The 21235-nt window shown below is 46.2% G+C and overlaps 1 long non-coding RNA gene across 1 annotated transcript in view; it reads left to right on the top strand.

Moving 5' to 3' along the window:
* The first annotated feature begins 2000 nt into the window (after positions 1-2000).
* LOC134909586 (uncharacterized) overlaps positions 2001-21235 on the top strand; it is a 146825-nt gene continuing 127590 nt past the window's right edge. Inside the window, exons 1-2 of the long non-coding RNA XR_010175978.1 lie at positions 2001-2150; positions 2284-2357. This is a non-coding gene — a long non-coding RNA (uncharacterized LOC134909586). The remainder of the gene's footprint in view (positions 2151-2283; positions 2358-21235) is intronic.

Here is a 21235-nt window from a genome sequence, read left to right as displayed (position 1 = left end):
TATAAGTACAGAATACAGAGTACACAAGGAATTTGTTTTCGCTAACCACAGCTCTCAGACAACACAAAAGGACAACACAATAGGACAGCAACAACATAACGTAGCATAACACAACACAGAAGGTAAGCATGGCGGGTGCTTGAGTAGCATCTTCCGTGTAAGGTTGTGGGGTGGTCTAGGCAATAGTCGAGTTCAACATAATAGTTCCCTGGGGAAAGAAGCTGTTCCTATGTCTGGCAGTCCTCACTAGCCTCGAGCTGTACCACCTACCAGACGGCAGCCGTCTATACTCACACTTCTATTTTTTCCACTCATTCTGTTAACTCCGTAAACCAAGCTGTACAAAAAAATATATATTTTCCAAAGTCCACCTGCAATTGATTGTTGGAACATAGTGCATGTTTTAAATCAGTGCGACACGCAAACAGAAAAGGAGCATAGGAAAATTGCAAGGAGACCTGGCAAGCATTACTGTAGCAATAGGTCAAGCCCAACCTTTAACCCCTAAAAATACATTAAACCGTGAATGTCCCACAGAATTCATTACTGTGCAGCCATAACATACTAGTATTGGCAGTATAGAGTATGCCAGTAGTAATAACAATGTCTAGTAACAGTTAGAGAAGTAGTATTAGTGCTTAGTAATATAATATATATGCTGTAGTAGTAGTAGTAGTGTCCCATTAGTAAACCACCAGAAGTAATGCCAAATAAAATGCCACCAGTAATAGCAGTGCTCTGTAACATACCAGCAGTAATTAAAACAGTTTTCAAACTGCCCAGTGATATGGCAGCTGTAATATCAGATTCCAATATTATACCACTGGTAGTATGTGTAGTATGTGATAATATACCACCAGTAGTATTAGTGCCCAATATTTAGTCAGTTGTAGTAGTGTCAAGTACTATTATTTATTTATTAACAGTTTCTTATATAGCGCAGCAAATTCCGTTGCGCTTTACAATTGGAAATAACAATGATATAACAAACTGGGTAATTACAAACAGTCATAGAGGTAGGAAGGCCCTGCTCGCAAGCTTACAATCTATAGGGAAATAGGCATGTATACACAAGGAAAGGTGCTATATATTGCATAGTTGTTCGCCAGATTGCAAAGGTTCTTGGTGGGCTGTATGACACGGTCACACAGCAAAGATGAACCGGGGTCGAGAGGAAGGGAAAGTAAAGAATGAGAAGACGTGAGGATATGTGTGGACTGTACAGAGTGGATGCAATTTGATAGGAAGGTTTATGAAAGTTACTATGTACAACAGAAACATTGACATATACAGGAACAGTAATATCTGTAATCCACCAGCATGGCTGTTGGTACTCTGCCACTTTCCTCACTAAGAAGTGGCACTGCTCACTGCTTCACGTCACATCAGCTGGAAGCAGACGGTGTTTATTTAAAGTTCTGCCAAATTATATGAGACTGGTTCAACTCAGGCTGTGTTTGTACAGGCTCTTATACTACTTGCTACCTTTATTGACTGATAGAGGATGGAAAAATAAAAGAATTGTGAAAAAAATACAAAATTATATTTTGAGGTTCCCGCTACTCATTGCCAGGGCTGCAGGGTGAGCAAGAGCATGTAGACCTCCAGCGGGCACCTTGACACTGGTGTATGTGGAAACAGCTGTTCTGAAAAGGTATGGACGGACTATACAGTTTACCTTTTACTGCAAAGGTTAAGTTTACTTCTTCTGTTAATATACTGTATATCCTGATTATCACATTAAGGGGAATATTTATTCATCATTTGGTCCTATACCCCATAATTCTGATTGCTTAGTGACGCTATTTGCAGCAATAAGAACTGCATGATTGCTCAGCTATATTAAGAAATCCCCTGCAGGGACAAATACAGTTGCACACTGTCTGGCATACCTTCAAGCTTCCACAATGTAGAATAACAAAAATATCTTTTGGACAACTCCCGTGTAGTAAACAGAGGCGTTATCCCTGGAACACCATAGTTACCTGTAGCAAGGACACAAGTCACATTATAATGATCTTGCAAAGCTGAAGACTCTGCCATCTGTCTATCCAATCTCTTCAACTGAGCGCCATTAAAAAGGAATGGGACTGGACTTAATGTGAAACATGTGAGATACAAAGATAAAAACAGGATGCAATGCGATTCAGGTAAGAGGGAGGCTCCTTATGATAGGACAGATGATTCTAAAGGGGTTTGTTCAAAAATGACAACCACTACAACGTGTAACCCTTATTCTTTGTTTTCTACATTAAAGGTCTGCCTAACTTCTTTTCTTTTTAGTCATCTATTTCTAAAATACAAAGCCGTTTAGGAACCCTGTTCTAAAACAAGGCAGCGATATATCAAAACAAAAGGTAACGTTTAAAATTACATTTACTTCACTGTGAAAGAAATACAGGTGCCTCTATGAAATCTGCAGTTATTTTCTAAAGAAGTAAAGCAGTTAGGGAATTAATTGCTGAATCTGGGAAGATTTATATCAAATTAGATTAAAACAACTTAAACTCACTGGTGATTGATGGCATCACTTCTAAGGTAATATTTAATTGAAAGAAATTAAACAGTCATTTAAAAAAACTTGAAGTGCTGGCTGTAATGTTATTTATTTATATCCATGTAAGGACATGGCTTAGCGCAATGGTGTAAGGCAGGCATGTCCAAACTGCGGCCCTCCAGCTGTTGTGAAACTACATATCCCAGCATGCCCTGACACAGTTTTGCTGTCAGAGAATGCTAAAGCTGTGTCAGGGCATGCTGGAATGTGTAGTTTCTCAACAGCTGGAGGGCCGCAGTTTGGGCATGCCTGGTGTAAGGCATAGGTCTTCAACCTGTGGCATTCCAACTGTTGTGGAACTACACATCCCAACGTGCCCTGCCACAGTTTTGCTATTAAGGTATCTTAAAACTGAAGCAGGGCATGCTGGGATGTGTAGTTCCGCAGCAGCTGGAGAGCCGCAGGTTGAAGACCCATGGTGTAAGGGGTAGGGTGTACAATGTTGAATCTGGACTTAGGGCCTCCTTGCTAATAAGATTGGATGCACCTTATTATGTCTCTACCTTCAAAGATGACATTTTGTGGGGTGGAACACATCAAAGGACCTTCAACGACTGGATATTTCATGTTTTGAGAGGTGTTTCTGGTTTAGTGGATGGCTACAGGGAACCCTCTTTCCTCCTTGGAAGTGCAAGAGAGCTGGGGTAGGACTATGCTTACAGTCTTATACATTTTACTGAAGCACATTTCTGCCAGGCAATAACAATCGAAGATGTGTAAAAGAAACAATGGGGACAAACGTGACTCATGAAATGTCTGTATGTATAATGTTTCTATTGCCACAGAGCAAAAAGAAAAAAAAGTTAAGGAGGTATCCAATTACCCACAGTCATTGACTGGGTCTTATTGGGGCTATCCAATTAGCCCCGATAAACTGGCGTGAGCCGTGGCTTATCAGGGATTTTGTTTCATTCACTTGCCTCGTGCAGGTGAAACCAAATCCCCAAAAGCAGCCCGGTTTTCATGTGAAAACCGTGCTGCGGCCGTCGAAAACACACAAGTTTCACTGAATCTGTGTGTTCATGAGAAAAATTTATTTTCTGAGCAAGTTTCTCTTCATAAGAAAGAAAGATTTATTAAAACCAGGATACTGGTGGAAGATACAGCAAGAGTCTCTTTATCAGCAGGGCTGGCGAATATGATTAATAGAGGTGTTGGAGTGTCCACCGATGTTGGTATGTAATCCTGTAGACTGGTATATTGATTAGGATACTGCACACAGAGAAGGCTGGGCTAAGCAGGACGATGATTACCCACACATAGGGAAGAAACTGGAAACAGGTTTTATGCTCAGAAGAAATGTGAATTGCTCTCAACTATAGGCTAGTGCAGTACAATAAATGCAGACTCTCTGGCAGAGGTAGGGCAGCAGGAAATTGGGATCTGTAGTACACCGTGACATGAGCAGGCTGGGCATGCAGCTAATCGCAACAACAAGAAGAGACTGAAATTTGTTGTGCACTGTAGAACAGGTGCAGACTGAGACTTGCAGTGCACCAGTATACAGGAACAGGCTTAGACTTTCACTGTTTGACTGGAACAGTCTCGGTTTTTTAGCACACTGCTATAATTGGGGTGAATGCAGAACACAGCAAGACCATACTTGCCTACCTGACCCTCTCCATGAGGGAGAAAATGCTCTGTTCCTGGACTTTCCTGGTAATGTATGATTGCCATCACCTGTGGTGAGCCAGTTAATTGATAAGAAAGGTGTTTCACCACAGGTGATGGCAATCATACATTACCAGGAAAGTCCAGGAACAGAGCATTTTCTCCCTCATGGAGAGGGTCTGGTAGGCAAGTATGAGCAAGACGTGCTCGAACTGAGCCTGGCACAGTAGCTGTAGGAAGCAATGCTGTGGAGACAAACTCTGAAGACTGCAGTCAGGGTGAACTGACAGGATCATCAGAAGTTGCACTGGCAATGAAAGATGGGCCTAGAGCGCAGTGCATTAACTAGACGTTTCGGTGCCCTGGGCCAGAAAGAGAATTGGACAGTGGTGACAGGGATAGTACAGTGAAGCCCGGACAGAGGTGAGTAAGACAGAGTGGTCAGGAAAAGGATAGTGGTGACCGGGCCAGGAAATAACAGAGGGGACAGGAGAAATGGGTGACAGGATCAGGACAGAGGTGACAGACCCAGGACAGAGGGGACAGGAGAGAGGGGTGTTAAGGACAGGACAGAGGCGTTTGTACCAGTACAGAGATGACTACATTATATTGAGTAGAAGTAGGGTAAAGTGATTACTGCTAACAGTGTCAAGCCACATACAGATGTGTCCTCATACATCTAGCCTCAATATGCCACGTAGCAGGAGAGAGCGGACAGGTCCTGTGCAACTCTGTTAGCATTGACAGTAATTTTTGTGTCAAAACTGCGTCTTGTTCGCAGCTCATCCCAGTAAGATTAAGAAGTCGGGTAGTGAGGAAATACATACAATTTACAGGCAGGCGGGATACCGGCTGACAAGAACCCAACAGCGGCATCACGCCTGCCAGAATGCCGGCAGCTGGGTGAGCGGTATGAGTCCCCTTGCGAGCTCGGCGGCTCGCTGCGCTTGCCACGGGTTCTATTCTCAGTGTACGGGTGTCGTGGACAGCCAACAGAGGGGGAATAGTCCCTGTGCACTGACTGCTGAGATCTTGACAGTCATCAAATTGATTGCATCCCGTGGTGAGAGGTAGGGGAGGTGTTGGTAATAATCATGTTTCTCTGACGTCCTAGTGGATGCTGGGAACTCCGTAAGGACCATGGGGAATAGCGGCTCCGCAGGAGACTGGGCACAAAAAGAAAAGCTTTAGGACTACCTGGTGTGCACTGGCTCCTCCCCCTATGACCCTCCTCCAAGCCTCAGTTAGATTTTTGTGCCCGACCGAGCTGGGTGCAATCTAGGAGGCTCTCCTGAGCTTCTTAGGAAAAGTTAGTTTTAGGTTTTTTATTTTCAGTGAGACCTGCTGGCAACAGGCTCACTGCATCGAGGGACTAAGGGGAGAAGAAGCGAACCTGCCTGCTTGCAGCCAGCTTGGGCTTCTTAGGCTACTGGACACCATTAGCTCCAGAGGGACCGAACACAGGCCCAGCCTCGGAGTCCGGTCCCAGAGCCGCGCCGCCGGCCCCCTTACAGAGCCAGAAGCAAGAAGAGGTCCGGAAAATCGGCGGCAGAAGACATCAGTCTTCACCAAGGTAGCGCACAGCACTGCAGCTGTGCGCCATTGCTCCTCATGCACCACACGCTCCGGTCACTGATGGGTGCAGGGCGCTGGGGGGGGGGCGCGCCCTGAGCAGCAATATAAACACCTTGGCTGGCTAAATTACATCACATATAACCCCCAGGGCTATATGGATGTATATTAACCCCTGCCAGATTCCGAAAAAAAGCGGGAGAAAAGTCCGCCGAGAAGGGGGCGGAGCCTATCTCCTCAGCACACTGGCACCATTTTCCCTCAGCTCCGCTGGAAGGACGTCTCCCTGACTCTCCCCTGCAGTCCTGCACTACAGAAAAGGGTAAAACAAGAGGGGGGGGGCACTAATTAGGCGCAGTATAATATACACAGCAGCTATAAAGGGAAAAACACTGTTTGGTGTTATCCCAACATATATATATAGCGCTCTGGTGTGTGCTGGCATACTCTCCCTCTGTCTCCCCAAAGGGCTAGTGGGGTCCTGTCCTCTATCAGAGCATTCCCTGTGTGTGGGCTGTGTGTCGGTACGACTGTGTCAACATGTATGAAGAGGAAAATGATGTGGAGGCGGAGCAATTGCCTGTACTGGTGATGTCACCCCCTAGGGAGTCGACACCCGAGTGGATGAGCTTATGGAAGGATTTACGTGAAAGTGTCAGCTCTTTACAAAAGACGGTTGATGACATGAGACAGCCGGCTACTCAGCTGGTGCCTGTCCAGGCGTCTCAAAGACCATCAGGGGCTCTAAAACGCCCGCTACCTCAGATGGTAGATACAGACGCCGACACGGATACTGACTCCAGTGTCGACGATGAAGAGACGAATGTGACTTCCAGTAGGGCCACACGTTACATGATTGAGGCAATGAAAAATGTTTTACACATTTCTGATAGTACAAGTACCACTAAAAAGGGTATTATGTTTGGTGAGAAAAAACTACCTGTAGTTTTTCCTGCATCTGAGGAATTAAATGAAGTGTGTGATGAAGCGTGGGTTTCTCCCGATAAAAGACTGATAATTCCTAAAAAGTTATTGGCATCATACCCCTTCCCGCCAGAGGATAGGGCACGTTGGGAAACACCTCCTAGGGTGGATAAAGCGCTCACACGCTTGTCAAAACAGGTGGCACTACCGTCTCCGGATACGGCCGCCCTTAAGGAACCTGCTGACAGAAAGCAGGAGAATATCCTAAAATGTATATACACTCACACGGGTGTTATACTGCGACCAGCAATCGCCTCAGCCTGGATGTGCAGTGCTGGGGTGGCTTGGTCGGATTCCCTGACTGAAAATATTGATACCCTGGATAGGGACACTATATTACTGACTATAGAGCATTTAAAAGATGCGTTTTTATATATGCGTGATGCATAGATGGATATTTGCCGACTGGCATCAAGAGTAAGTGCGCTGTCCATATCTGCCAGAAGAGGGTTATGGACGCGGCAGTGGTCAGGTGATGCTGATTCCAAAAGGCATATGGAAGTATTGCCTTATAAAGGGGAGGAGTTATTTGGGGTAGGTCTATCGGACCTGGTATCCACGGCAACTGCTGGGAAATCCACATTTTTACCCCAGGTAGCCTCTCAACATAAAAAGACGCCGTATTATCAGGCGCAGTCCTTTCGGCCCCATAAGGGCAAGCGGGCGAAAGGCTCCTCATTTCTGCCCCGTGGCAGAGGGAGAGGAAAAAGGCTGCAGCAAACAGCCAGTTCCCAGGAACAGAAGCCCTCTCCCGCTTCTGCCAAGTCCTCAGCATGACGCTGGGGCTCTACAAGCGGACTCAGGCACGGTGGGGGCCCGTCTCAAGAATTTCAGCGCGCAGTGGGCTCACTCACAAGTGGATCCCTGGATCCTTCAAGTGGTATCTCAGGGGTACAAATTGGAATTCGAGGCGTCTCCCCCTCGCCGTTTCCTAAAGTCTGCCTTACCGACGTCTCCCTCCGACAGGGAGGCGGTATTGGAAGCCATTTACAAGCTGTATTCACAGCAGGTGATAATCAAGGTACCCCTCCTGCAACAGGGAAAGGGGTATTATTCCACGCTGTTTGTGGTACCGAAGCCGGATGGCTCGGTGAGACCTATTCTAAATCTAAAATCTTTGAACACTTACATACAGAGGTTCAAATTCAAGATGGAGTCACTCAGAGCGGTGATCGCGAACCTGGAAGAAGGGGATTATATGGTGTCTCTGGACATCAAGGATGCTTACCTCCATGTCCCAATTTACCCTTCTCACCAAGGGTACCTCAGGTTTGTGGTACAGAACTGCCACTATCAGTTTCAGACGCTGCCGTTTGGATTGTCCACGGCGCCCCGGGTCTTTACCAAAGTAATGGCCGAAATGATGGTACTCCTTCGAAGGAAGGGAGTTTTAATTATCCCTTACTTGGACGATCTCCTGATAAGGGCAAGATCCAAGGAACAGTTGGTAGTCGGAGTAGCACTATCTCAAGTAGTGCTGCGGCAGCACGGTTGGATTCTCAATATCCCAAAATCGCAGCTGATCCCGACGACACGTCTTCTATTCCTAGGGATGATCCTGGACACAGTCCAGAAAAAGGTGTTTCTCCCGGAAGAGAAAGCCAGAGAGTTATCCGAGCTAGTCAGAAACCTCCTAAAACCAGGCCAAGTATCAGTGCACCAATGCACAAGGGTCCTGGGAAAAATGGTAGCTTCCTACGAAGCAATCCCATTCGGCAGATTCCACGCAAGAACATTCCAGTGGGACCTGCTGGACAAATGGTCCGGATCGCATCTTCAGATGCATCAGCGAATAACCCTGTCCCCAAGGACAAGGGTGTCTCTCCTGTGGTGGTTGCAGAGTGCTCATCTTCTAGAGGGCCGCAGATTCGGCATTCAGGACTGGGTTCTGGTGACCACGGATGCCAGCCTGCGAGGCTGGGGAGCAGTCACACAGGGAAGAAACTTCCAGGGCTTGTGGTCAAGCCTGGAGACATCACTTCACATAAATATCCTGGAGTTAAGAGCCATTTACAATGCTCTAAGCCAAGCAAGACCTCTGCTTCAAGGTCAGCCGGTGCTGATCCAGTCGGACAACATCACGGCAGTCGCCCACGTAAACAGACAGGGCGGCACAAGAAGCAGGAGGGCAATGGCAGAAGCTGCAAGGATTCTTCGCTGGGCGGAAAATCATGTGATAGCACTGTCGGCAGTGTTCATTCCGGGAGTGGACAACTGGGAAGCAGACTTCCTCAGCAGGCACGACCTCCACCCGGGAGAGTGGGGACTTCACCCAGAAGTCTTCCACATGATGATAAACCGTTGGGAAAAACCAAAGGTGGACATGATGGCGTCCCGCCTCAACAAAAAACTGGACAGGTATTGCTCCAGGTCAAGGGACCCTCAAGCAATAGCTGTGGACTCTCTGGTAACACCGTGGGTGTACCAGTCGGTGTATGTGTTCCCTCCTCTGCCTCTCATACCCAAGGTGCTGAGAATTATACGGCGGGGAGGAGTAAGAACTATTCTCGTGGCTCCGGATTGGCCAAGAAGGACTTGGTACCCGGAACTTCAAGAGATGCTCACAGAGGACCCGTGGCCTCTACCTCTGAGAAGGGACCTGCTCCAGCAGGGACCCTGTCTGTTCCAAAACTTACCGCGGCTGCGTTTGACGGCATGGCGGTTGAACGCCGGATCCTAAAGGAAAAAGGCATTCCAGACGAAGTCATCTCTACTTTGATAAAATCCAGAAAGGATGTAACCGCAAAGCATTATCACCGCATCTGGCGGAAATATGTTGCGTGGTGCGAGGCCAAAAAGGCCCCGACGGAGGAATTTCAACTGGGTCGATTCCTGCATTTCCTGCAAGCAGGAGTGTCTATGGGCCTAAAATTAGGATCCATTAAGGTCCAGATTTCGGCCCTGTCGATTTTCTTTCAGAGAGAACTGGCTTCAGTGCCTGAAGTCCAGACGTTTGTTAAGGGAGTGCTACATATACAGCCTCCTTTTGTGCCTCCAGTGGCACCCTGGGATCTGAATGTTGTTTTGGATTTCCTAAAATCACATTGGTTTGAACCACTCAACACTGTGGAATTAAAATATCTCACATGGAAAGTGGTCATGTTGTTGGCCCTGGCTTCAGCCAGGCGTGTGTCCGAATTGGCGGCTTTATCCTGTAAAAGCCCTTACCTGATTTTTCATACGGACAGGGCAAAATTGAGGACTCGTCCTCAATTTCTCCCAAAGGTGGTTTCAGCGTTTCATCTGAACCAGCCTATTGTGGTACCTGCGGCTACTAAGGACTTGGAGGACTCCAAGCTGCTGGACGTTGTCAGGGCCCTGAAAATATATGTTTCCAGGACGGCTGGAGTCAGAAAATCTGACTCGCTATTTATCCTGTACGCACCCAACAAGCTGGGTGCTACTGCTTCTAAGCAGACTATTGCTCGCTGGATTTGTAGTACAATTCAGCTTGCGCATTCTGTGGCAGGCCTGCCACAGCCAAAATCTGTAAAAGCCCACTCCACAAGGAAGGTGGGCTCATCTTGGGCGGCTGCCCGAGGGGTCTCGGCTTTACAACTCTGCCGAGCTGCTACTTGGTCAGGGTCAAATACTTTTGTAAAATTTTACAAATTTGACACTCTGGCTGAGGAGGACCTGGAGTTTTCTCACTCGGTGCTGCAGAGTCATCCGCACTCTCCCGCCCGTTTGGGAGCTTTGGTATAATCCCCATGGTCCTTACGGAGTTCCCAGCATCCACTAGGACGTCAGAGAAAATAAGAATTTACTTACCGATAATTATATTTCTCGTAGTCCGTAGTGGATGCTGGGCGCCCATCCCAAGTGCGGATTATCTGCAATACTTGTACATAGTTATTGTTAACAAATCGGGTTATTGTTGTTGTGAGCCATCTATCCAGAGGCTCCTCTGTTATCATGCTGTTAACTGGGTTCATATCACAGGTTGTACGGTGTGATTGGTGTGGCTGGTATGAGTCTTACCCGGGATTCAAAATCCTTCCTTATTGTGTACGCTCGTCCGGGCACAGTATCCTAACTGAGGCTTGGAGGAGGGTCATAGGGGGAGGAGCCAGTGCACACCAGGTAGTCCTAAAGCTTTTCTTTTTGTGATACAACTGGATAGAGAAAAAGAGAGGTAGGGAGGGTCTACAATGGCGCACAGCAGCCCGTCCACTGACAAATACCTTGTAAAATTCACCAATTTTACCAGAACAATATATGGAAAAAACAAAGAGTGGTATTAATCTATGTCCAGGGCGCATAAAAATCTAAAGAAAAAGAAAAATGACACTTAATACATCCCTTGTAAATGAATGTGTAGAATCTTCTACAATTTGTGCAGGCCTTAAGATTCTTTCATTCAGGTGGATCTTCTCTTTATAAATGACTCCCCATTCATATCGAGATGGAAGAGAAATAAAAGAGAAAATATGTGTAGCACCGCTTTTCAACAGTCAGATTCAGAAGTTCATACAATGAAGTTATAAGGGCGTACCCCACTCACACAGAAGCAAGTAAGTGGGTTCCATAAAGGTATCTTTATCACTGTGATTTTCAGTCCCCTCAAATTGGGTTCTCGTGATGTAATATACCCAAATACCACAATGAATGTGGGGGCTGTAAATACGTAGGGGTAGCCTCTTAGGTAATCTCAATGCGTACCCTAACTTACACAGAACTAAGATAAGACATTCATATAGCGGTATCTTTATATAGACAGGAATCCTTAGGTGCGTACCCCAACTCACTCAAATGACGATGGTTCGACTCCCATAAAGGTTTCTTTAATCAGCTTCACCAATATCCTTTTTGTGAGTCAGAGAGAGGAGTAGAGAAAAGATCTTTCTCCAAAGTGCCAAGCAGAAACAGTCATAGAAACAATTCTTTCTTTCTAAAACAAATGTTTTATTCCAGACACAGTCCAGTTTATGCACAGGAAGAACACCATACTCGGTGACAAAAAGAATAAATAAAGAAAAAAAGAATAAAAATACAATAAAATATGCGATAAAAATTCCACAGCTGATTCGAAAAAATAATCAGCGTGATTGTTCCTTTTCCAGAATAGAGCTACTCACAGTACAGTCGTCCGGAGAAGACTCCACACATTCATTTACAAGGGATGTATTAAGTGTCATTTTTCTTTTTCTTTAGATTTTTATGCGCCCTGGACATAGATTAATACCACTCTTTGTTTTTTCCATATACTTTTCTTTTTGTGCCCAGTCTCCTGCGGAGCCGCTATTCCCCATGGTCCTTACGGAGTTCCCAGCATCCACTACGGACTACGAGAAATAGAATTATCGGTAAGTAAATTCTTATTTTAAGATGTGTACCTAAAATATAATATGTAATGCCAAATATAAGGGAAGGTGGGAGAAACTAGTTACTTAAGAAATGTGCTTACATCAATGCAGGTGCTAGGAGGTAAACCAAACTGGGTCAGGCATATAAGATGCAGTTCAGTAGAGGGGAGCATGCAGGTTCACTGGGTTATCCCCTTCTACAGGTGAAACTCAGAAAATTAGAATATTGTGCAAAAGTTCATTTATTTCAGTAATTCAACTTAAAAGTAGGGATGTGCACTTGAAATTTTTCGGGTTTTGGTTTTGGGTTCGGTTCCGCGGCCGTGTTTTGGGTTCGAATGCGTTTTGGCAAAACCTCACCGAATTTTTTTTGTCGGATTCGGGTGTGTTTTGGATTCGGGTGTTTTTTTCAAAAAACCCTAAAAAACAGCTTAAATCATAGAATTTGGGGGTCATTTTGATCCCAAAGTATTATTAACCTCAAAAACCATAATTTCCACTCATTTTCAGTCTATTCTGAACACCTCACACCTCACAATATTATTTTTAGTCCTAAAATTTGCACCGAGGTCGCTGGATGACTAAGCTAAGCGACCCTAGTGGCCGACACAAACACCTGGCCCATCTAGGAGTGGCACTGCAGTGTCACGCAGGATGGCCCTTCCAAAAAACACTCCCCAAACAGCACATGACGCAAAGAAAAAAAGAGGCGCAATGAGGTAGCTGTGTGACTAAGCTCAACGACCCAAGTGGCCGACACAAACACCTGGCCCATCTAGGAGTGGCACTGCAGTGTCACGCAGGATGGCCCTTCCAAAAAACACTCCCCAAACAGCACATGACGCAAAGAAAAAAAGAGGCGCAATGAGGTAGCTGTGTGACTAAGCTCAGCGACCCAAGTGGCCGACACAAACACCTGGCTCATCTAGGAGTGGCACTGCAGTGTCACGCAGGATGGCCTTTCCAAAAAACACTCCCCAAACAGCACATGACGCAAAGAAAAAAAGAGGCGCAATGAGGTAGCTGTGTGACTAAGCTCAGCGACCCAAGTGGCCGACACAAACACCTGGCCCATCTAGGAGTGGCACTGCAGTGTCACGCAGGATGGCCCTTCCAAAAAACACTCCCCAAACAGCACATGATGCAAAGAAAAAAAGAGGCGCAATGAGGTAGCTGTGTGACTAAGCTCAACGACCCAAGTGGCCGACACAAACACCTGGCCCATCTAGGAGTGGCACCGCAGTGTCACGCAGGATGGCCCTTCCAAAAAACACCCCCCAAACAGCACATGACGCAAAGAAAAAAAGAGGCGCAATGAGGTAGCTGTGTGAGTAAGCTAAGCGACCCTAGTGGCCGACACAAACACCTGGCCCATCTAGGAGTGGCACTGCAGTGTCACGCAGGATGGCCCTTCAAAAAAATACTCCCCAAACAGCACATGACGCAAAGAAAAATTAAAGAAAAAAGAGGTGCAAGATGGAATTGTCCTTGGGCCCTCCCACCCACCCTTATGTTGTATAAACAGGACATGCACACTTTAACCAACCCATCATTTCAGTGACAGGGTCTGCCACACGACTGTGACTGAAATGACGGGTTGGTTTGGACCCCCACCAAAAAAGAAGCAATTAATCTCTCCTTGCACAAACTGGCTCTACAGAGGCAAGATGTCCACCTCATCATCATCCTCCGATATATCACCGTGTACATCCCCCTCCTCACAGATTATCAATTCGTCCCCACTGGAATCCACCATCTCAGCTCCCTGTGTACTTTGTGGAGGCAATTGCTGCTGCTCAATGTCTCCACGGAGGAATTGATTATAATTCATTTTAATGAACATCATCTTCTCCACATTTTCTGGAAGTAACCTCGTACGCCGATTGCTGACAAGGTGAGCGGCGGCACTAAACACTCTTTCGGAGTACACACTTGTGGGAGGGCAACTTAGGTAGAATAAAGCCAGTTTGTGCAAGGGCCTCCAAATTGCCTCTTTTTCCTGCCAGTATAAGTACGGACTGTCTGACGTGCCTACTTGGATGCGGTCACTCATATAATCCTCCACCATTCTTTCAATGGGGAGAGAATCATATGCAGTGCCAGTAGACGACATGTCCGTAATCGTTGGCAGGTCCTTCAGTCCGGACCAGATGTCAGCATCAGCAGTCGCTCCAGACTGCCCTGCATCACCGCCAGCGGGTGGGCTCGGAATCCTGAGCCTTTTCCTCGCACCCCCAGTTGCGGGAGAATGTGAAGGAGGAGATGTTGACAGGTCGCGTTCCGCTTGACTTGACAATTTTCTCACCAGCAGGTCTTTGAACCCCAGTAGACTTGTGTCTGCCGGAAAGAGAGATCCAAGGTAGGTTTTAAATCTAGGATCGAGCACGGTGGCCAAAATGTAGTGCTCTGATTTCAACAGATTGACCACCCGTGAATCCTTGTTAAGTGAATTAAGGGCTCCATCCACAAGTCCCACATGCCTAGCGGAATCGCTCTGTCTTAGCTCCTCCTTCAATGTCTCCAGCTTCTTCTGCAAAAGCCTGATGAGGGGAATGACCTGACTCAGGCTGGCAGTGTCTGAACTGACTTCACGTGTGGCAAGTTCAAAGGGCAGCAGAACCTTGCACAACGTTGAAATCATTCTCCACTGCGCTTGAGACAGGTGCATTCCACCTCCTATATCGTGCTCAATTGTATAGGCTTGAATGGCCTTTTGCTGCTCCTCCAACCTCTGAAGCATATAGAGGGTTGAATTCCACCTCGTTACCACTTCTTGCTTCAGATGATGGCAGGACAGGTTCAGGCGTTTTTGGTGGTGCTCCAGTCTTCTGTACGTGGTGCCTGTACGCCGAAAGTGTCCCGCAATTCTTTTGGCCACCGACAGCATCTCTTGCACGCCCCTGTTGTTTTTTAAATAATTCTGCACCACCAAATTCAAGGTATGTGCAAAACATGGGACGTGCTGGAATTTGCCCAGATTTAATGCACACACAATATTGCTGGCATTGTCCGATGCCACAATTCCACAGGAGAGTCCAATTGGGGTAAGCCTTTCCGCGATGATCTTCCTCAGTTGCCGTAAGAGGTTTTCAGCTGTGTGCGTATTCTGGAAACCGGTGATACAAAGCGTAGCCTGCCTAGGAAAGAGTTGGCGTTTGCGAGATGCTGCTACTGGTGCCGCCGCTGCTGTTCTTGCGGCGGGAGTCCATACATCTACCCAGTGGGCTGTCACAGTCATATAGTCCTGACCCTGCCCTGCTCCACTTGTCCACATGTCCGTGGTTAAGTGGACATTGGGTACAGCTGCATTTTTTAGGACACTGGTGACTCTTTTTCTGAGGTCTGTGTACATTTTCGGTATCGCCTGCCTAGAGAAATGGAACCTAGATGGTATTTGGTACCGGGGACACAGTACCTCCAACAAGTCTCTAGTTGGCTCTGCAGTAATGATGGATACCGGAACCACATTTCTCACCACCCAGGATGCCAAGGCCTCAGTTATCCGCTTTGCAACAGGATGACTGCTGTGATATTTCATCTTCCTCGCAAAGGACTGTTGGACAGTCAATTGCTTGGTGGAAGTAGTAAAAGTGGTCTTACAACTTCCCCTCTGGGATGACCATCGACTCCCAGCAGCAACAACAGCAGTGCCAGCAGCAGTAGGCGTTACACGCAAGGATGCATCGGAGGAATCCCAGGCAGGAGAGGACTCGTCAGAATTGCCAGTGACATGGCCTGCAGGACTATTGGCATTCCTGGGGAAGGAGGAAATTGACACTGAGGGAGTTGGTGGGGTGGTTTGCGTGAGCTTGGTTACAAGAGGAAGGGATTTACTGGTCAGTGGACTGCTTCCGCTGTCGCCCAAAGTTTTTGAACTTGTCACTGACTTATTATGAATGCGCTGCAGGTGACGTATAAGGGAGGATGTTCCGAGGTGGTTAACGTCCTTACCCCTACTTATTACAGCTTGACAAAGGCAACACACGGCTTGACAAATGTTGTCCGCATTTCTGTTGAAATACTTCCACACCGAAGAGCTGATTTTTTTGGTATTTTCACCAGGCATGTCAATGGCCATATTCCTCCCACGGACAACAGGTGTCTCCCCGGGTGCCTGACTTAAACAAACCACCTCACCATCAGAATCCTCCTTGTCAATTTCCTCCCCAGCGCCAGCAACACCCATATCCTCCTCATCCTGGTGTACTTCAACACTGACATCTTCAATCTGACTATCAGGAACTGGACTGCGGGTGCTCCTTCCAGCACTTGCAGGGGGCGTGCAAATGGTGGAAGGCGCATGCTCTTCACGTCCAGTGTTGGGAAGGTCAGGCATCGCAACCGACACAATTGGACTCTCCTTGTGGATTTGGGATTTCGAAGAACGCACAGTTCTTTGCTGTGCTTTTGCCAGCTTGAGTCTTTTCATTTTTCTAGCGAGAGGCTGAGTGCTTCCATCCTCATGTGAAGCTGAACCACTAGCCATGAACATAGGCCAGGGCCTCAGCCGTTCCTTGCCACTCCGTGTGGTAAATGGCATATTGGCAAGTTTACGCTTCTCCTCCGACAATTTTATTTTAGATTTTTGAGTCCTTTTTTTACTGATATTTGGTGTTTTGGATTTTACATGCTCTGTACTATGACATTGGGCATCGGCCTTGGCAGATGACGTTGATGGAATTTCATCGTCTCGGCCATGACTAGTGGCAGCAGCTTCAGCACGAGGTGGAAGTCGATCTTGATCTTTCCCTATTTTTGGAACCTCAACATTTTTGTTCTCCATATTTTAATAGGCACAACTAAAAGGCACCTCAGGTAAACAATGGAGATGGATGGATACTAGTATACTTATGGATGACGAGCGACTGCCGACACAGAGGTAGCTACAGCCGTGGACTACCGTACTGTGTCTGCTGCTAATATAGACTGGATGATAATGAGATAAAATTAAAAAATATATATATCACACTAGTACTGCAGCCGGACAGGTATATATTATGTAATGACGGACCTGCTGGACACTGTCTGTCAGCACTGCAGACTCCTAAAGTAAGCTACTAGTATCAAGAAGATTATGGATGGACGAGCGACTGCCGACACAGAGGTAGCTACAGCTGTGGACTACCGTACTGTGTCTGCTGCTAATATAGACTGGATGATAATGAGATAAAATTAAAAAATATATATATATCACACTAGTACTGCAGCCGGACAGGTATATATTATGTAATGACGGACCTGCTGGACACTGTCTGCAGAATGCGTTTATAAAAACACCACACGACGAGTGTTTAACTTTTTCAGGCAGACAATCACAATATACTGGTGGTCAGCAGACAATCACAATATACTGGTGGTCAGTGGTCACTGGTCAGTCACACTGGCAGTGGCACTCTGGCAGCAAAAGTGTGCACTGTACTTAAAATATGTACTCCTGCTATAACTGCTCCCCAGTCTCCCCCACAATTAAGCTGTGTGAGCAGTGAGCACTCAGCACAGTCAGATAATGATATACAGTATTACATATGATGCAGCACACTGGGCTGAGCACAGATATGGTATGTGACTGTGTCACACTGTGTATCGTTTTTTTTCAGGCAGAGAACGGATTATTAAACTGGTGGTGGTCACTGGTCACACTATCAGCAAGTAGTACTCCGTCCTAAGCAGACAATCACAATATACTGGTGGTCAGTGTGGTCACTGGTCAGTCACACTGGCAGTGTGGCACTCTGGCAGCAAAAGTGTGCACTGTACTTAAAATATATTATTTATGTACTCCTGCTCTAACTGCTCCCCAGTCTCCCCCACAATTAAGCTGTGTGAGCAGTGAGCACTCAGCACAGTCAGATATACAGTATTACATATGATGATGCAGCACACTGAGGCTGAGCACAGATATGGTATGTGACTGTGTCACACTGTGTATCGTTTTTTTTCAGGCAGAGAACGGATTAATTAAACTGGTGGTCAATGGTCACTGGTCACACTATCAGCAAGTAGTAGTACTCCAGTCCTAATATGCTCCCCAAAATTAGTAAATACTAAATAGTGTCTCTAACTCTCTACTCTCTTCTCTATAAACGGAGAGGACGCCAGCCACGTCCTCTCCCTATCAATCTCAATGCACGTGTGAAAATGGCGGCGACGCGCGGCTCCTTATATAGAATCCGAGCCTCGCGAGAATCCGACAGCGGGATGATGACGTTCGGGCGCGCTCGGGTTAACCGAGCAAGGCGGGAGGATCCGAGCCTGCTCGGACCCGTGTAAAAAAAGCTGAAGTTCGGCAGGTTCGGATTCCGAGAAACCGAACCCGCTCATCACTACTTAAAAGGTGAAACTAATATGGGGCAATGCCAATGCCCCACTCTCCCGGAACTTGCGGTCGCCTCACAATTTTCCGGGTAGTCCCTCACACCCCCGGAAGAGTGGGTGGATCTCCTTCAAGGTTAGCAACGATTACCTCACAAATGAAAACTATAAGAGATATAAATGGGTACAGAATGCATTGTATTTTGTTTTTTTAACATGCGGTTCAGCTGTTGACACGTCTAAGGATCAGGAGCTAGAGCAACTGAAATCACACATGTAAAGCCCCCTACACATCAGGAAGACCATCGGGCCGATGCGATATGTCATCTTGATAGATCGTTAGTGAAAGTGGAAATCATTGCATTTCACCAACGATCCGATGAGCGGTCCCGTGGGCCGTATGCTGGATCCTCTGATCTTTTGTGCTGCACATAAGAGGCGATCTGGGTAGTGCTTAATTACAGGTTGTACGATAGACCGTTAGGTACTTTACTGACCTAACTATATGTCGTACCCCAGGAGCTGCCGGTGGAAATCGGGAAAATGCTGCTCGTCCTAAAGTTATGGCCACCATAAATCTGCAGTTTTGTGGCCTTAGGTTTATATCTATGTTCAGGCCTCAAAATCAACATAACTTTAGGATAAACACTAAATATCTGCAAAAGTACTCTTTAGATGGTAAATATTTATATAGTGCAGAGTGGGGTTTCCCAAATTTGGTCTTCATGGCACCGTACAGCTGGATACACACTTGTACAATACTTGGGAGATCAGAATCCTGACCGAGCGGTTTGTCCGACATTGGACAAGTGTGTACCCTCTGCCGATCGACCTGTACACCAGATTCTGGTTGCCTGTTAGGTCTCCTGGATTTTAAGTATGCTTAAAAACCTGAAAAACCGACTAGCCAACCAATTTTGTAGTGTGCAGGTTGCCGAGACCGGAGCTCCAATCCTCCAGGTCAAGATGCCAGAAGTCCTGGGAGGGACAGCGGACATGCAGAAGGTGCTGCACAATAAAGGATTACAATATGTTTTGTTTCTATTTGAAATATTTTCTTTACTGGTGGACTGTAGGTGTCAGTGGGCCATTGATGTAAAAGTATATTGGCACTTGTGGTTATCCAAGTGTCGAGATGCTGGGACCTGTAGGCCACCTGTAAATAACTATTAATATACCATCAAACACACACCCACTGCCACCAGGGGTGCGGGACAGATTGTTATTATTATTATTATTGACAGTATTCTTATATAGCGCAGCAAATTTTATTGCGCTTTACAACTGGACACAATTAGAAGACAAAACTGGGTAAAAACAAACAGTCATAGAGGCAGGAGGGCCCTGCTCGAAAGCTTACAATCTATGGGGAAATAGGCATTGATACACAAGGATAGGTGCTATCTATTGCATAGTTGTCCACCAGATTGGAAAGGTTCTTGGTGGGCTGTATGATATCACATCACAGCAATGATGAACCAGGGTCAGGAGGAAAGGAGAGTGAGTGAAGAATTAAATATGTGGGGGATATTTTGATATATAATTGGGTAGGAAAGCTATGAAGGTAATGTGAGCGGTACTGGAATTTGATGTTTGTCTGAATAGGTGAGTTTTCAGGGAACGCTTAAAGGTTTGAAGACTAGAGGAGAGTCTTAATATACGTGGTAGGGCATTCCCCAGAGTGGGTGCAGCCCGAAGAAAGTCCTGTACATGAGAGCAAGTAATGAGTGTGGATGAGAGACTTAGATCTTGTGAAGAGCGAAGGGGCAGGGTTGGGAGATATTTGAGATAAGCGAAGAGATGCATGTTGGTTAATAGCCTTGTATGTAAGTAACAGTATTTTATATTGAATTCGGTAGAATACAGGTAGCCAATGGAGGGACTGACATAGTGGGTCTGCAGACAGTGAACGTCTAGTGAGGAATATTAGCCTCGCAACTGCATTCAGAATGGATTGTAATGGTGAGAGTCTCTTCTTAGTAAGACCAGTAAGAGGACTATTGCAATAATCAATGCGGGAGATAATGAGAGCATGGATTAGAGTTTTAGCAGTGTCTTGTGTAAGGTATGATCGTATTTTGGATATGTTTCTTAGATGCATGTAACATGATTTTGAGGCAGATTGAATGTGGGAGCAAAGGACAGTTCTGAGTCAAGTATGACACCTAAGCAGCGAGCTTATGGTGTAGGGTTGATTGTAGAGTTCTCAACAGTGATAGAAATATCAGGTTGGTAACTGCAATTGGGCGGTGGAAATATAATTAACTCTGTTTTAGAAATATTAAGTTTGAGGTGGCGAGATGACATCCAAGATGAAACAGCAGAAAGGCATTCAGTGACCCGGCCCAAGACAGATAGAGACAAATCAGGGGAGGATATGTAGATTTGAGTATCATCTGCGCACAGATGATACTGAAATCGAAAAGAGCTGATTAGTTTCCCAAGAGATGAGGTATAGATTGAGAAAAGCAGAGGACATAAGACTGAGTCCTGCGGTACTCCAATTGAAAGAGGTAGCAAAGAGGAGGTGGATTCAGAGAAAGGGACACTGAAAGAGCGATTAGATAGGAACTAAGAGAGGGCCATGTCCTGAAGACCTAGGGATTGCAGTGTTTGTATAAGAAGAGAGTGGCCAACAGTGTCAAAAGAAGCAGAGAGATCTAAAAGAATAAGTAATAAGTAATGGCCTTTAGACTTCGCAGTGACCAGATCACTCACTTTAGTTAGTGCTGTCTCGGTGGAGTGTTGGGAGCGAAAGCCTGATTGATATGGGTCCAATAAGTTGTATGAGTTAAGAAAGTATGTGAGGCAAGTGTAGGCAAGTTTCTCAAATAGCTTGGAGAGACATTGGAGCTGAGAAATGGGACAGTAGTTTGAGAGAGAGTTAGGGTCA

Source organism: Pseudophryne corroboree, chromosome 4 (genome assembly GCF_028390025.1).
Source record: "Pseudophryne corroboree isolate aPseCor3 chromosome 4, aPseCor3.hap2, whole genome shotgun sequence".
Lineage (NCBI taxonomy): Eukaryota > Metazoa > Chordata > Amphibia > Anura > Myobatrachidae > Pseudophryne > Pseudophryne corroboree.
Note: the sequence above shows the minus strand (reverse complement) of the source record. Positions and strands in the feature narration are given on the sequence as shown.